This window comes from Lissotriton helveticus, chromosome 3_1 (genome assembly GCF_964261635.1).
Source record: "Lissotriton helveticus chromosome 3_1, aLisHel1.1, whole genome shotgun sequence".
In the NCBI taxonomy this organism is placed as follows: Eukaryota; Metazoa; Chordata; class Amphibia; order Caudata; family Salamandridae; genus Lissotriton; species Lissotriton helveticus.
Genome location: NC_136061.1, coordinates 408,039,080 through 408,056,905, shown reverse-complemented (window position 1 = coordinate 408,056,905; position 17,826 = coordinate 408,039,080). Strand labels below are relative to the sequence as shown.

The 17,826-nt window shown below is 46.6% G+C and overlaps 1 protein-coding gene across 2 annotated transcripts in view; it reads right to left on the bottom strand.

Moving 5' to 3' along the window:
* CASP10 (caspase 10) overlaps positions 1-14,794 on the bottom strand; it is a 147,907-nt gene extending 133,113 nt beyond the window's left edge. The window contains exon 1 of one of the 2 annotated variants that reach the window (XM_078680203.1): positions 14,524-14,794. The gene's annotated coding sequence lies outside the window, so the exon portion shown is untranslated. The remainder of the gene's footprint in view (positions 1-14,523) is intronic. The other variant, XM_078680204.1, reaches the window with a different exon arrangement.
* Between the last annotated feature and the right edge of the window lie 3,032 nt (positions 14,795-17,826).

Below are 17,826 nucleotides of genomic sequence, written 5' to 3'. Positions count from 1 at the left end.
GTCTTCCAGAAGGAACAGGCAACAGAACAAATTTTCATAAGCAAATATTCCACACGCACATTTCCAGCAGAGCTCAATGTATACTACATATGGCTACTCATTAAGAAAAATATCCGGAAACACCCAACTGAAACTATAGACCAAACTCAAATGTACCGTTGCTTGAAAAACCAATTTTTAAAAAAAAGAGCTTCTTTGACAGAGCTCTCCAACTTTCCTCAAAATGAACATTCTACTATCAGAATCCAGGCAGAGGTACTGAACCTGCCCTGACCGCCATCTGGGAGGACCGGAAAACATCTGTAGACGGAATGCCGTAGCAGCACTACAACTACTAAACCTATTTACATTAGATAATGTGCACTACCATTCACTACTAAATAGATTAAAAGAAACTGGCACTGAAAGAAGCATGCTTAACAGTATATTACCCCACAGATCAGGCATTGTCTTAGTGCCTCCTAATTTCCCCATCATACAACACAAAATCAAAGCAGTATAACCACAAGGCAGAATCATTTCTCCATTTCTCTAGAAAGTATACATTAGGCCTACTGCCAAAACGTATAAAATCCTCTAACCTTACTTGCTGTTACTACAACTATGATACAGAGTTCATCTTCAGGTTAGAAAAGCCTATTAACTGCGTAAAGCCAAGATGAGGGGACTGTCTCCACGCCATGGAACAGTGGATGCCAGCAAATCACCGTAAATTCAAAGCATCCAAAACTGAGAATCTTGTATGCAGAAACTGGGAAAATCATTATCTATTGACAGCTTGTCCCAGACCTTCGGTTTACCACCAACATCATTAAAAATGAAAAATTCAGGAGTCATCATAGACTCCCTCCTCAATAGGTTAATCCAAATTACTAAAACTGCATTCCATAAAAATACAGACACTACACAATCTTTCAACATTTAGGTTTCCTGCAGAAAATGGATGCATAAATCTGCTTTGCAGTATTATACCTAGATTATGTAGACTATTTCCACCATAGGGTCTCTCTTCCAGTCATGACGTACCGTCAGAGAATTCAGAACCTAGACAAACCCTACACGTAAATCGATGCGAGCATATGTTCCCTGCTTTAAAAGGGCATTGATTGGCGGCCCATTGCCTGAAGCCTTCTTTCAAAATCATCTGCATTACGCACAAGGACAAACAGAAAGGGCCCGGCCAGGTATAAGAAAGTTCTACGGATACTCTCAGAAAGGGACACTACGATCTAGGCTGCTCCACAGCTGATCATGCCACTTACAAGAAGGCTCAAGGTGGGATGCTGAATTCTCCCTGAAAGTTCCAAAACTGTCAAACATGTTTTCAACAAAGAAAACAAACAGTGGCTACCAGGGGCGGCTGGTGACATTTGAAAGTGGTGAGGCGTAAACTAATTTGCATATTGCACCGCAGCGAGCGCAGCGAGCGAGCGCAGCGAGCGAGCCCGAACCACCTTGCATCCATCCATACATCATTCATGCATCCACCCATCCATCCATCCATCCACCCACCCACCCATCCATCCACCAATTCTGCATCCATCCTGCATCCATCATTCATGCATCCACCCATCCATCCAGCATCCATCATTCATTCATGCATTCACCCATCCATCCTGTATCCATCATTCATTCATGCATCCACCCATCCATCCATCCACCCATCCATCCTGCATCCATCATTCATTTATTCATGCATCCACCCATCCACCCATCCATCCTGCATCCATCATTCATTCATGCATCCATCCATCCACCCATCCTGCATCCATTCCTGCATCCATTCATGTGTCCACCCATCCATCCATCCTGCATCCATCATTCATTCATGCACCCATCCATCCATCCACCCATCCATCCTGCATCCATCATTCATTCATCCACCCATCCATCCACCCATCCACCCATCCAGCATCCATCCATCATTCATGCATCCATCCACCCACCCACCCACCCATCATCCATTCCTGCATCCATTCCTGAATCCATTCATGCATCCACCCATCCATCCATCCATCCTGCATCCATCATTCATTCATGCACCCATCCATCCACCCTGCATCCATCCTGCATCCATCATTCATTCATCCACCCATCCTGCATCCATCATTCATTCATGCATCCACCCATCCATTCATCCACCCATCATTCATCCATTCATGTGTCCACCCATCCACCCATCCATCCACCCATCCTGCATCCATCATTCATTCATGCACCCATCCATCCGCCCATCCATCCTGCATCCATCATTCATTCATGCACCCATCCATCCATCCACCCATCCATCCTGCATCCATCATTCATTCATCCACCCATCCGTCCACCCATCCAGCATCCATCATTCATTCATGCACCCATCCATCCATCCACCCATCCATCCTGCATCCATCATTCATTCATCCACCCATCCATCCACCCATCCTGCATCCATCATTCATTCATGCATCCACTCATCCACCCATCATTCATCCATTCATGTGTCCACCCATCCACCCATCCATCCACCCATCCTGCATCCATCATTCATTCATGCACCCATCCATCCGCCCATCCATCCTGCATCCATCATTCATTCATGCACCCATCCATCCATCCACCCATCCATCCTGCATCCATCATTCATTCATCCACCCATCCGTCCACCCATCCAGCATCCATCATTCATTCAATCATGCATCCATTCATCCACCCATCCATCCCCCCATCCACCCACCCACCCACCCATCCATCATCCATCCTGCATCCACCCATCCATCATTCATTCATTCATGCACCCATCCATCCACCCTGCATCCATCCTGCATCCATCATTCATTCATCCACCCATCCTGCATCCATCCTGCATCCATCATTCATTCATGGATCCACCCATCCATTCATCCACCCATCATTCATCCATCATCCATCCATCCATCCACCCATCCTGCATCCATCATTCATTCATGCACCCATCCACCCTGCATCCATCCTGCATCCATCATTCATTCATCTACCCATCCTGCATCTATCCTGCATCCATCATTCATTCATCCACCCATCCATTCATCCACCCATCATTCATCCTGCATCCATTCATGCATCCACCCATCCTGCATCCATCATTCATGTATTTTTATGACCATATAACTTGCACACAGCTGGCGCCAGGACGCCCCTTTGCTGGGGCAGCTGTGCGCGGTACAAAAACCAATAACATAACATAACATAATACCAGTCTCGAACCTTGTACTCCAGCACCAATGATACATGATTAATATTAATTGTTTTTAAAAACATGTATTTATTCGACACCAATTTCACACCTTAGTCGGAACATCATTTTTATTTGTTTTTTAAAATATCTGTTAGTTTAACACCAAAGTAAGTCATGTATACATTTTTATGGTTCGATAAGAAGCTCGAACCTGGTTTCCCAGCACCAAAGTCGGCCGTGCTATCCGTCAGGGGTTATGTAACCGGGCTATGTAGTGACCAGCCAATCCTGCGCCAGGATTGGCTGGGGGGGCACCATGACTCCTCGCCCAGTCGCCCTGTGTAACCCCGGGGGCTGCGGCCCGCCCCCTGGTCCTCTCTCTAAGGGGGAATTCACAAGAAAACGATCTGCGCATGCGCGGGCATGTTTGTGCCCAAAAATACACTTGCGCAGCAGCCCGATCCTCTTCCCCCCCCCCTTGCGCACTCCGGGAAGGTCGGATGTCTCCCGGTTTCCCGGCCGGCAGATAGCGCGATTTTTTAAAATAATTGTGTTTGGCTTCTAGTGACGACGTGGTGGGTCCATGGGGCTTAGTGGGGCTTCGCCCCTACGCCCCAATGGACGCACCGCGCCTGGCTGGCTACCCCCTGGAGCTTATGAGGATGGTGATGAAGTGGTGTTGCCCTACCTCAAACCACAGGATTGAAATGACTGAACATGCCCAATACCACTGCATAAGGACAGTGCTCGGTTGTGACTACTTCACACTCCTACTTCAGCTCCTGCTATATTCTCTAACCCAGTGGGTGAAGGAGGTTACAAAGAATTAGAAAGCTCGTTCTCCCATACAGAGTCACTCAAAGAGCAACGACAGACATGGCTGAGATAGTCGAAATCGATCTATATTTCGGTAATGCTACATATTTTTCCATAACTGTCTGGATGAATTGTATTGTAATTTCCTTGGCATGTCGTTTGCATGGCTGAATGGCAAGATGACCACCTCACAACACCATGAATAACACTGGAGGTGCTTGAATGACTGAGCCCCTTATTCCCTACGATCAGGTCATAAAAAACACACCCAGATCAAACTAGCTGAATGACAATTCGGCAAGATCGATTTATAATAAATAGGATGATGAATTGTTTGCAAGCGTCATAACAACTGTGATAACCAGCATGACAAACTGTAATTCCGTTTGCATTACTAAGTTTCTAACGCAGTGAGCACCTGTATATTTCAACGTGTATAAGAGTCTGAAACAGTAATAAGGTATTGCACAATAAGTGCATGACAGTTTAGTAACTACAACACCAACAAATTGCACAACAAACTCCATGATAATTTGTCATGTTAACCGTGTGATAAACAGCAACACAAACAAATTAATTTGGAATGTTAACGTCTCTAATGTGGTGATTCCAGAAGACTAGCGTGCTACCCATCTACCAAGCGATTTATCAGGGGCTGGGAGTGCTATATAAATACTGATACTATACCATACCCCCATGTGCATTTAAATAATGTATGCATGCATTTAATTATTGATGTTAGTTGTCTTTTGGTTACATTAGAGCTCCACTACTACACTAGGAGCTTCAGGGGGAATAACAGGACAACCAGCCCCCCACTCAACATATATTCAATCAATGAGTGGCTGTCCCTACTTAGATACACAGAATGCTTTGCTATTTCCAGTGTAAATGGTTTTTTTCTTTTTTAAAACCTCATCCACAATTACTACCATTACCATATGGTTATTTTGCTGTTGTGTATCCTAATTCACATTAAAAACTACCATCAACCATCCACCCATGTACTAGGAAAAGTGTGGAAAGGAAAAAAGGCACCTCACGGTTGGAACACCAAGGGGGGGAGAAGCTGACTGGTACTCGCCAGCAAACCCCACTTTTCATCATTGGTTACCTTCTCTCCAAAAATTAAATGTGTGTGCAATTTAGGAAAAACTCAACCCAGTGAAACAAAAATTAAAAAGAAAGAACCTATATGTGATTCTACTTCCTAGAAATATGCCTATGTATAAGGACCCCGTGAGAATATAAAGAAATAGTTCTCGCCAATTAAAAATTGGTAAAGCTTACTTACAATATCTTTTATTCCTTGCTGTAAGCTTTCCCAGATTAAAAATGGCTCATATAGAACCATAATTACTCATTATTAGCCAACATGTTTCGTTGCTATAACAATTTTAAGCAACTTCTTCAGGGCTAGGGATCCAAATTAAATTTTCATGGGAGGTTCACATCAAACCTGAGATGGTAGTACAGAACAAAAAAGAGAGAGACAAGAAGCAACAACCATTAATCGCATTACACTTGATAGTGCCCTAATGTTTCACACAAGTCTTTAAAAATTAGAAGTTGATTAAAAATTATCAGTGCCCGTACCATCAGGTTGCGTCAAGATTTCGTACCTGCAACCTTAACACGAAGGGAAAACGCATCAGCTAATCGCGTACCCACAGGGTGACTGCCAACAGATCTTGTCACCTGAAAAGTTTCAAAAGAAGAGCAATAACGTGACCTGCACAAAAGGCCCAGATGACCCCCATGGGAGCCAACTACTCATTCTCCCACATCACGCATAGGTTTTAAATACATCTTGCGTGACCTCTGCACACAATTGTCAAAATACAGCCCATAGATATCAATATCGGGCATTCAATCACAGCACAACCCTCTTACGAATTGTACTCCATTGGCAAGAAGAATAGTGTGCATACTTTCGTAAAAGCGCATGAAAGTGAAACGCATCGACCGCCACTCATGCCACACAACGTGGGTCTCGCATTCTCATTGCCATGCCTGCATAGCCGGCTTGCATATCCGCAGACTTCTTAGAGAAAGTGGTTTTAGCGCGCACTTGACTCGCCCGGCATCCATTGTGAGCAACCAAGCCAGTAATAGACTGTCCGGGACACACAATCATTCTCACTCTTACCGCAGCCTAAAATCGGTAGTGTTTTCACTCGTCCCGCCGTTCTACCTGTGGAATCAGCGAGATATGAACCCCAGACACGCCCATGATTGGGTTGGTCACGTGACGCAACACGGGGCATATCCTAATGCGAGCGCCATTTTGAATTGGGAAAGTGTAAGAAAACGTATTTACAAATCCCCAAGTTCTTTTCATGTAAAGAACATCGCGACCGTCAATACGAACTAAGACATATAGATTTAATCTCATTTCTCATTATTCAAAAAACGTAATTTAAAATTTTTTTAAACAGCAGTTTTATTATTTTGCAGTTTATACGCGCTAATTATATTTAGCAATTTGGCATGATTATACAAAAGGCCAAGACGAAGGTATACGCCACGAGGGCATATCTAGACCTTCTCTCCCTTGTAATGAAATGCAGCACGACAAAGCGCGGTGCGCCGTGCTTAACACCAGCGATGCTAAAGATTTGATAAATGCATCACCATGGATCTTGTACATACAGCGCTAGTCATGGAGGAGATGGTATATTCATGACCAATAAGTATTAGCTTGGTGGATATTACAATAACTCAAATGTTTTACCTACTTGTGACCTTATTCCATTCGATAAGGTCGTTAAGCCCCTGCTTATCTGTTTTTTCAGAGAATATCCGTTTGGCTTCTTTTCTCGCCAAAATCATTTCGATATTGTGCGTTTCGCCAAGAACTTTTTCAAGAACAGTCCACCTCAGATCCCTGGGGTCATGCTGTTTTTCTTGGAAATGCTGGACTAACTTAGTGGTTAGTTTTTTCGCTCTCAGGGTACTCAAATGTTCCTGTACCCGCACCTTAACCTTCCTGGAGGTAAGGCCAATGTAGTGTAGACCACAATTGCATGTCAGCCTATATATAACGTTCTTGGTGTTACAGTTGCTGAAGTTAGTTAAAAACCAATTACGTCCACCCTCCAACACCACGCTTTTAGTAGCTTTAGTCAGGTTACAAACTGAACACCCCCCGCATGGATAGTGACCGGAAGGAAGGGTAGAGACAGCAGGTGAACTCAACGTTCATGTATGCACCAGCTTATCTTTAAGGCTGGGAGCTCTTTTAAAAGCAAAACGTGGCTATGGCATTTTGTTTGTTGGGGTGTCCAAAATGGACCAATGTTTCCTGACTATTTGCCTCACTCTTGTGGAAAGAGGATCGAACGTAGTCACAACTGGGAGACACTCAAATTTGGTTTTCATATTTCTTTGCAACAAGGCATTGCGCGGTGTATTAAGTGCCTGTTTGCGCGCCTGTTTGATAGTTTTACCAGGATAACCTCTGACTTGGAGTTTCCCCACAAGTTCTTCAGATTGTTCGACAAACTTCTCCGTTGTTGAGCAGTTGCGGCGGTAACGCAAAAACTGCCCCACAGGGACATTGTCCCGAAGAGACCTGGGGTGGAAAGAACGGTAGTGCAATAGGGAGTTCCTGTCACTGGGTTTTTGATGAACATTGGTGACTAAACCACTATCCACGGCTGTGATATCAACATCCAGATACACAGCCATTGAGTTGCTGTAAGTCTAGGTGAAGTGCAAGCTATCATCGGCCTGATTAAGCCAAGAAAAAAAATTCGATGAGACGATCCTCTGATTCAGTCCAAATACAGAGGACGTCATCGATATATCTCCTCCAAAGAGAAATATTCTCTTTGAAGGGATTGGCCAGATGGTGAATGACGTTCTCCTCGAACTGGCCCACATAAGTGCAGGCCAGACTCGGGGTGAATGTGGCCCCCATTGAAGTACCAGATACCTGGAGATATAACTGGTTCTGGTATTCCCCCAAAGATTTTGTGAGGGCTAGCTCAATGCACTTCAGTACGAAAGACGGCAGAGTGTCGTAGAACCAGTCCAACGCCCCAAGTGCCCACGCTGCTGCCACTAGCGTGGCATCTTGGGGTATGCTGGTATATAACGACTCAAGATCTATCGTTACTAGATATTGATTCATGGGATCAAACGCCACAGTTTTCAAGATATTAAGAACATCCGTCGTGTCTTGTAGAAACGATGGTTGATTGATGACCGATTCCCTAAGGAAAAAGTCAGATAATTGGGAAAGGGGCTCCAATACGGATTGAATACCCGAAACAATTGGGCGGCCTGGGGGTGGGCGCTGGGGTTTGTGAATATGGCCAATGGCTGTCTGCCTGTGTGGAGTTGGCCTGCGGTCGGACCCTGCAGCCAACTGAGCTGTGCGAGATGGGGGCCTTGGCTGGACATGTGGGGTTGCCAGCAAGGCCTGAGCATAGGGCTAGAGCCTGTAGCAATTACCACTGAGCACAGCCAAAACCTGTGCTGAGCTAGGGGGGGGCGAGAGGGGGAGGTGGAGTTAGTCAAATACCATCAGAATCCCCAGAAATCCTCTGACAAAACCAAAGGTTAAAAAGACATTATAGAGCGGTATGGTAATAACATTTTAGTTTTCATTAAAAAAACTACAAATTCTCTAAAGAAAACAAAAGTATTTTGATGTTATACTTAGGTGTTGTAATAATACAAAAACGAATGTATTATACGCACTGTTTATGACTTCACATATTACATAACTCATGACATGCTAAATAATATGATTGATGGTATGTATCACTGATCACATAACTGATGACATCACCCATCGGATATAACAATTAGCTATAAGCATTTCATACTTAAAAGGTATTCAGCAAGGTATATGTACACCCAATTTCCCCATTACCTCCTAAATAATAAAGGACATAACCTTTCGCAACAAGCAGAACATGAAGTGAAATCACCTACATTAACTAGATATTATGATATTTTTAACTGTATTGAGATGCGTAAGAAATGGTTCTGTAGAGATCAAGGAGACCAGAAACATATTAAACCTTGAATATCGTTCAAAAACAGTGTTTGATTGCTATTTATCCCATTAGATGGGTCTGTCAAATACCTCACTTTCACATCGGTATATCAGCCTATGATAAGACATGCATTACCAGGACCTATGGACAATCCTTATTAGTATGCAAAAGTGCCCTACACATATTCCTGAAATGAGCAGAATGGTGTTCAACGTTTTAACAATGCTTACAATCATACTGTGACTTGGACTATCTGTGAGATACCCATAGATTATACAATCATTTATAACATATCAGAATTTTGACTGAAATTATGGAAATAAATTTCAGCACTTTTATAAATCACCATTTTATATGGACAGTGTCTATAGCACTACATGACAACTCCTTACCGTCAGCATGTACACAGAAATCCACAGGTGAATAATGTACGGAAAAGCTGTAATTTCTATTAGATATTTTGGGTGCCAGGCCTATAAATATTAGGCACAACCCAACTTGTTTAAATGGAGTACTGCTTGCATTTTAAACTTTACTGGTATTTATTTGTTGGAATAATATACGGCAGAACATTGCTTTAGGACATGTTTTCTATAATATGACTCTTTACACCACAGTTTTAACATACACAGCTTATTTGCTATGTTGTCTCCATAAATTAATCCTGATAATTGAAAAACAATATGGGAAATCAGTTTTGTCCAAATTTCTTAGAGGATAAGGCATGCCTGAGACTAAACTGGCATTATTTAGGTTGCCTGCAATATTTAACATTTTATAGAATCATTTCTAGACAATATGATCGCCATTTTTGAGGGTCACAAAGTATTTATTTTACGTAAGGGAGGAACTGCAATAAAAAGGTTGAAGACCATTTTAGAGCAATGGTACAGGCCCCTGAAGGTACACCATGTGTCACCCGTTCCCAAGTATATGTCTGAAGGTGCTTACTACTCTACCAGACCCTCCAGCAATTTATACAAAAGTCCCTGCAAAATCTTTATATAAAAAACAAAACCTGGTTAAACCTCCTTTCACTTACCCTGCAATGGCTCAGTAAAAGGAGTGTTGGAGGGAGAGGGGTTTTCATTCTCTCTCCTGCTCTGTGTGGTGCATGACACCACTACGAGCTTCCTGAAGGCACAGTCGGCCTCCAAGAAGCTCAGGCCAGTGCAACCAGGAGAAAAAGTCCACTGGAGACCGGGAAACAGCAGTTATGTCAGCGTCACCGGCCTTGTTCGGGCAAGACTTTACATAAACCCAAGATCGCAATATACTACATTTCCTAGGACAGGTCTAGGTAACAGGCAATACACAAAGTGACTTTGGTGCGGTGGACTTTGTATATGCTGGATTGGATTCGACGAAGCACGATCCCAAGCCGAGAATCAATGATAAGTGCCTTAGAAGATCTATTCCACACAAAGGTGAATAAACCTAGGAGGTCCACGAACAAACCCGAAACAAAGGTGAAGTTCATAGCCAAACAAAGCGCATCTACTATAGAAATAAGTTTGAAACTAACTTTAATAACATCAGCTGGAATAGAGAGGATAGAGCGCATGAATATTGAAGTTTAACTATGAGGAAGTGTCTAATTCCCAAGAGATGAATCATTCATACAAATTGATAAATACAAAATAGTGAACACTATTGTTTTTAATCTAAAGTTGTCCTGAAGAAGGTGGTCAACCAGTCTTAATCCACGGAAACGCTGCATCGACAACTGTTTTGCACTGTAGTATAAAAATTAGCTTTATATTTTTTTAATGTATGCTTGTCTTTATGAGACTTATTGTCAGACATTTTCAGTATATGAGTGTCTACCACTACATCTACAACAGTGAACAAAATTGCTAGGTACTTCTTTGCCCACAAAGTGGTGATTAATATATGTTAAACTACAATAAGAGTGAAACCAAAGGAGCAGTACATAGATGGTAGATACTCAATTACATTACTGTTTACGGTCTCTTTTGTAATTAATATTTTATGGTTTGTCTTGTTTGGCAAATTTTTTAAACCTGTATACATAATCAAGTTTTCAATAAAGGAAGAGATATTTTTTTCTAAAAAAGGCTTATGATCTTAATGTACTGCATGTGAGTGTGTGATTTATCCGTGTGACAGGCAGAAAAAGAATAACACAGGGGGAGGAGCTACGCTACGAATCAAGATGGCCGCGTATGCTCCCGGCTCCGCTGACCTCCGCCAGCAGCTCGATTATCCTGTCTACAATCCTGACCTTACACCTGATTTCCTTGTTTATGAAGGTCTACTGCTTTTAAAGGTGCAATCCCGAGATTTCTACCTCATCGGCTGACGAAGATACGCCGTGTTTCCATTCTCGGCCTAACAACGTGTGGAAGCCGGGGCCTCGATTTCTAGACTATCCGGGTCAGAGTTGAACAACATCGGCCGTGAGACCTGGACTGAGCCCGGTCTCCCGAAGAGTGCCTGAATTGTTGACTTTTTGTGACTATCCTTTGAACGATCTACACCGAGGACTCACCAGCATGCCACGCCGGCTGCTGTGGTGGGGGTCCGGTGCCCGGAGACCTTGCTGCCCTCCCGGGGTCGACGGGCTGGGGCCATCTCTGACGGCGAAGGTGTGTTCTGTAAGACGAGGAGCGCCCATTACTTGATATCAGATTTGCGTGGCCTGCGACTCCGGAGCAGCCCGCCTCCGGGGTTTAAGTCCGACTCTGTCGCCTATTGAGAGGGGATGGAGCGGACGGAAGGCGCGCCATCGCTGCAGGCCGTTGTGGCCGCCATTGGGGCGCTCCGTTCGCACACAGTCGCTGTGTTCCGGACACTGATGGTGAAAGTGGACGGTATCCTGGAACCTGGGGACGACACCTCGATTGGTTTCCAGCTAGAGATGGTACCAGCGGTGCATTGCACATCAGAGGTCGAGGTCCCCGTGCATAACCCGGAGTTCATGAACCTTGACGGTCCCCTATTACCGACGAGCCAGCCCATGCTTCTCGCTAGTGTCTCTTGCCTGATCCTGCTGCCGCCTAACGCATCAATAGACGGTCTTCCATGTGGCTACGAGTTCCTTGGTGATGGTTTGGGATACTCGCTGTTTTTGGACACCTTTCCTCGTTCGAGCCGTGAACTTTTATCCTGTATTCGATCCTCCTGTGCTGACAAGAACTTTTGTGGACGCTTTGCCTTTTCCTTCAAAATGGCGGCTCGAGTGGCAAAGACTCTTATGACGGACCGTACTGGCCAGGGCTGAACTTTATCGCTGGGTTCCCATAAAATAGCTTTTAGCGATGCCGGGGTTGTGCCTATATTGTGACGATAATTGGGTGGTTGTTGTTTATACTCCCCTGACTGGTTTGTATAATTGCTAAATATTGATTTTACCATGTCTCGGGGTGGTCGCCGTTGGCGGGGGGTACGGGAGACCGGGAGTGTGTTTGCTTTCTCCTCCTCCGCTTTCTCTTTTCCCTTCCTTTAGGGTAGTTCTTGGGCGACAGGCACGCTGCTAGTGGGGTTAGGCCGTAGCCATTGCAGGGGTGCAGGGTGGGGGGTTAGGGGTGGGGGTTTTTATTTTGCCTTCTTTTGTTCTAGGGCCCCTTTTGTCTTTTCTTTTTCCTTCTACGAGAGATGGGCTGCTTATTTTTCACGAATCCTTTATTGTCCGGGTGTCTTCGCTGGCTTAATTATCCTGTAACATTGTGGACGGGGTCACGCGGGTGGGATTGCTTACTAGATTGCTTATTTCCTATTTCCGTTATGTGTACCCGTGATGGGCCTTTTACTTCTTACAGTGATTATTGTTTGTATATTTCCCCCGCCTGGCCCTGTTCTGTATTTTACTGCGGAACACCCGATATCTGTATCGCCTGCTCTTGTCTTACTGTTAAAATAAAAAAATATATTAAAAAAAAAAAAAAAAAAAAAAAGGAAGAAGAAGAATAACACAGGGAACATTCTTTTGTTATTGGTTACTATACACAGTTTGAACCAGGGCATACTATTACAAATGAACAACCTATTGCCCTTCTTCTCCCTTAAGGCTCGCAAAATGCCAAAGACCTCACACATACATTTCCCCTGTCCCATCTCACCTCCCTAACCACTCGATGTTTATCCTCAACTTCACCTGCTCCAAGCCTCCAACTCGTTTAAACTTCTACCCCAGCACCTCTTCAGTGCTACCCCTCCCGCTACCCCCTCTAGTTACGCACCAGTCACCCAACTACCTCCCTACATTGCCTTCCCCTGCTCCAGCCCACATAGCCGTCCCTAACCTATCCCTTCGAGTTTGGTGGCTTGTACCGCTCGCCCTAACCAACCTGTGGAAAGACAGGCCTTTAGGCCCCGCTGGCCCCAGGCACCCCATTGGCAGTACTTTTTCCTGACCCCCACTCATGTCCTACTTCCTCCATCGCTTGTTTTGGCCCCCACCAACCTGCCCCTGGCAAGGGTCCTTCTGCCCACTCTTCTTGTTGATGCACACGCCCCTTCAAACCTCCTTTGTATTTTAACTCGTTCCACCCCTCCGGTCTTCTTTTTCTAACCTCCCCCGCCCCCCCCCCCCCCGCAGTTTACTATTCGAGACCATCCCGTCACCTTTTTCTTTACCCCCCTCCCCCTCCTGCCCCTTACACCAGCCTCGCGCATCGGGTAGCGTGAAATACATACGGCTGCACGGAGCTGTTATGGTGGCCGTTCACCCACCTTACAATAAATTGGTAAAAGGCTGGAGGGAGACACATAGCAGAACGTATTTTTCACTTGGAAGAGACATGTCAGCATGATGCAAAAGATCTCAAATTTGAAATTGAATTCTGCAGTTTCTATGGCATGAGACACCCCCCTTCGCAACTCGCGCTTGCTGAGTCGGGCTGTATCCCTGGCAAGGCCACGGCATTTTTTATGACAGACACATTCTGTGCCTGCCGCAAAAATACTGCTTCTTTTGCCAGCAATTTTACTGTTTTGTGGCCGAAAAATTTAATCTGCGGTGTCCTTGGAGGCTCAGCGCGTCACTAAGTGTCACAATTTGAAAATATGGGCGCCTTTCTCAATACCAGTCCTAGTTTGTAGCCTAAGCCAATCTCGGATTGTCTGGGGGGAAAAAAATAGAAAAACACAAAAGTCAATCCTTCCTTGCTATCCTATTTTAGTGACACGTTTATATTTCATGTCGAGTAATTCGACTGTTTGGCTATTTGACCATAAATTACACACCGATATTGAACCTTACTATCATCCAGATAGCTCAGCCAGTTTTATTTGCCTTGATTTTACTGGAACAACAAACCATGGTTAGTTATTATAGTTAATAAAAATGTGTTTACAAAAAAAAACCTCAAATGTTACTGTTTCGCTATGAGATCTAAACGAAACTAAAACTCGGCGAACTCAATGCACATATTAGAAATGAAAAATACTATTTCAGAACTGATTACATTGTTTGAACTAATTAAAATGAACGCTGGCTCCACCACAGCTTATTTGTCCGAACTTTTGGCAGACACTTACCAATTCTGACATGAACCTGCAGCCAGCCGGCGGGATACTTCCAGTAATCTCACAGCTCCCTAGCCTACTGCCATCGAGGTGTCAACAACAGCGAGGCGGGCACAGCAAAGCAGTAGAACAAATAAGCTGTTGTCAGGAAAACTAAATAAAAGTAATTTTTAGTTGGGAATATTGCCGGGACGATGACCAGCACCGAGCGCTTTCCTCTGTATTAGAGGCCCTTCTCTCCTCCCAGCTCGAAACTAAGTTTCCTGGTAGGGGTTAAGGAGGCAACCCCTGACACGACACAGCACGTGACACCAGAGGGCCCCGCCCTTCACTTACCACTGAAACCTCGTACATATTCGTCACAAGACGCACAGCGACCTCCAGCGGTGGGTAGGCGTTTTCTCACAACCAAACAAACAACTTCTTTCACTCCTAGTCTCATTTAACACGAGTGCAGGCTAAAACTCCCAAAATCAATCAGGGTATGACGCAGGTGCAACGCTCTACAAATGTTTGAGGACTTATTTACACGCCTTGCGTCACCGGTGCGTCACTCTTAACATGGGGGGAAAAGTGACTTATCGGCGGCAAGAGTCTTGTAAATAAGCTCGCTGGTATCAGGTAACATGACGGTGCACGATAACTGAGGTTAATTCCTACAGGCTCGGGGAGGATTCAATAGCTAGAGACTGAAAGAATGTGGGAGGGGTAAGGTTGGAGGAAAGCGCTCGGTAAGGAAAGAGAGAGAGAATGAGAGATAGAGACAACAACAACAAAAAAATGCGGCCTTGTGTAATGGACCTGGTGTCCATGTAAAGCGCTCCAATACCTTTGAAAGGAGGATTGGACGCCCGATAAAGTTACTTAAAAAAATGGGAATGGCTTTTATTTATGTTTTAAAACCAACAAGTGAATAAAAGGCATTGCCATTTACAATGGCAATAGCGAAAAATCTCACAACTGTGGGACCTATGCATTGCAAGGGGGGACCCAGGGAGAGCCAGGCGCGAGCCGGTCTCTTCCTGGGTAGGTTCGCGCGAGGATCATGTAATCAGGTGGGGACTGATTAAGCGAGCAGATATAAGGGAGGCAGGCTGGCGGTTGGGAACTGCGTGGCGGGAGGCTGGAAGGGAGGTTTGTTTTGCGGCGCGCTTTTAGTGTACCTTGTTTTTTCACTGGTCATGGACGAGGCGGCGGAAGTCAGGAGGGCCGTGCAGATACTCTGCGAGGCCGGGCGCGAAGACCTGCTGCGGCCGGGTGTCCCGGCGGAGGCGTGGGTCGGAATGGCCCGCCCCCCTCGCAAGTCTTCGGAGGGCGTTTCCAGGGCTGTGGAGACGTGTTTATCCCCGGGCCCGGAGGAGGGGGAAGACGGCGAGGCGGCCATGCCGGGGGACGGGCCCATGCTCGTTGTGCACGCCGCAGCTGTGGAGCCCCCGCCGGGTGACCCGGGCGCCCTCCAGCAGGTAGGCGATTTACCATTCTTTAGCGCTGGTTCACGTGGGGCGCCCGGGGGGAGGCAGGGGCGTTCCGTGGGCCGGCAGGCCCCGCGTTCAGGCGGCCTGGCCTCGGGGAAGTCGGGGAAGCCGCAGGCGGGCCCTAAACCCAAGCGGGGGCGGAGCCTGGATTCCCACGGGCACTCGCTGTCCCCTTCCCCTGCTGTGCTGCCTGTAGAATCCTTCATCACAGCGCCCTCCTTGCCGGAAGGGGTTTCCCCTTACTTGTGGCTGAATGGCCAGTGTTTCATGCTCTCCCCTGCCACGCTGGGGCCTGGTCCCGCCCCTCTTCCCGCTTTTGGCCCCCCACCTATGGGTGGCCCTGCTGCTGGGACACACACTGCAGCGCCGCCGGCCCACCCCCCCCTGTGACCCCCCCCCCTGCCCCTGTCTTGGTTCCAGTGGGCACTGCACCCAGCTTGCTGCCCCCCATGGTCACTAAGTCTGCGGCACCCGGTGTACTTGGCCCCCGACCTGCCGCCCCCCCGCTCTTGGACCCCGGTGAGAGGGGATTGTTACACCAGGGGGCGCCCCCGCATCCCGGGCAGGCCCTGTTCCCGGTCCCTAGGGGTCGGCCGGGTGGCCCACAGGTTGGTCCCACGTCTGGGTCAGATGGTGCCCTTGGTCTGGCGTCGGTGGGTCGTCCTCTGGGGGGAGCTTGCGGTTCAGCTTTCAGGGAGCAGGTGGTTGCGAACACTTCGTCAGGCTCGAGCGGCCGCAGTTTTCAATCTGCGCCTCCGGCTGGGCGGCTGTTGGCTGTTTCTACGGGCCCGGGAACTGTCCTCACGGCTGTTTCCAGTGGTGGGCTTTCAGGGGAGTTATCTGGAGCGGATAGCTCTTCTACAGCTTTCGGTACACACAGCTTTCAGCACATTGATTGGCAGTTTTATGATGGGGGTATTGGCGATGGGGCTATGCCCAGTGGCAGCGCGCAAGTCGCATTTTCTGATGAAGTTTTCGGTGGGAATTTTCATGATGCTGATTTGTAAGAGGGGGAATTGAGGGACCAAGATGTTGGGCTTTTGGCAGCACGGGCCCAGGGGGGTGGGTTGGGGCACCCCCCTGTTTCTCGTTTTTTGCAGGCGTCTCGTGCGGACCGTGCAGCAGTACGAGGGGCAGTGAGGTCTGGACCTACTCAAGGGGATCGAGTGACGGTTCAGTCACAGTCGGAGCAGTTGCCAAGAGGTAAGGATGGGTGGTGGTCTGTGTGGCAGCCTAGGGAGAGTCTCCCTGTTAAGAGTACAAGATCGGTACGGGGGATGGGGTTGTGGTTGAGCGAGTCGCTCTGGCACCGGGGCTTGAGCGGCCTGTCATTTCGAATGTTTCTACTGGGCAAGTTGCAAAAGAGTTTTCTACAGCAGGGGCTGGTGGGGTGGCTGCCACAAGGGTTACGGAGGATAGTATCCTACCGAAAAAGTTGCCTTATTCTGGGGTGGGGATGCCTTTGGGGTCCCATTTGTCCGAAAAAACAAAGAATCTGATATGGTCTGGGGCATTTGTGGATGTTTTTCGACTTCTCCATAGGGATGTCCAGGCAAAAGAAGGGTCGAAAGAGGAGGAATTAGAATTGGCTCGGAGGCCTCGTGTTCCGAAGTCCATAGAGAATTGGACTTCGGCCTTTCTTATTTATGCCAGTGTTTATTGTCAACGTCATCCTGAGAAGGCAATAGACATGTTTAAATATGCAGATGTCATCCGCAAGGCTCACAGTTATTTTGGCGGCTTTGCATGGTTGTCCTACGATGACGAATTCAGGGCGCGCATGAGCGCTTTCCCTGAGCGTTCGTGGGGTGAGGTTGATTCCGAGTTATGGTTGCAATGG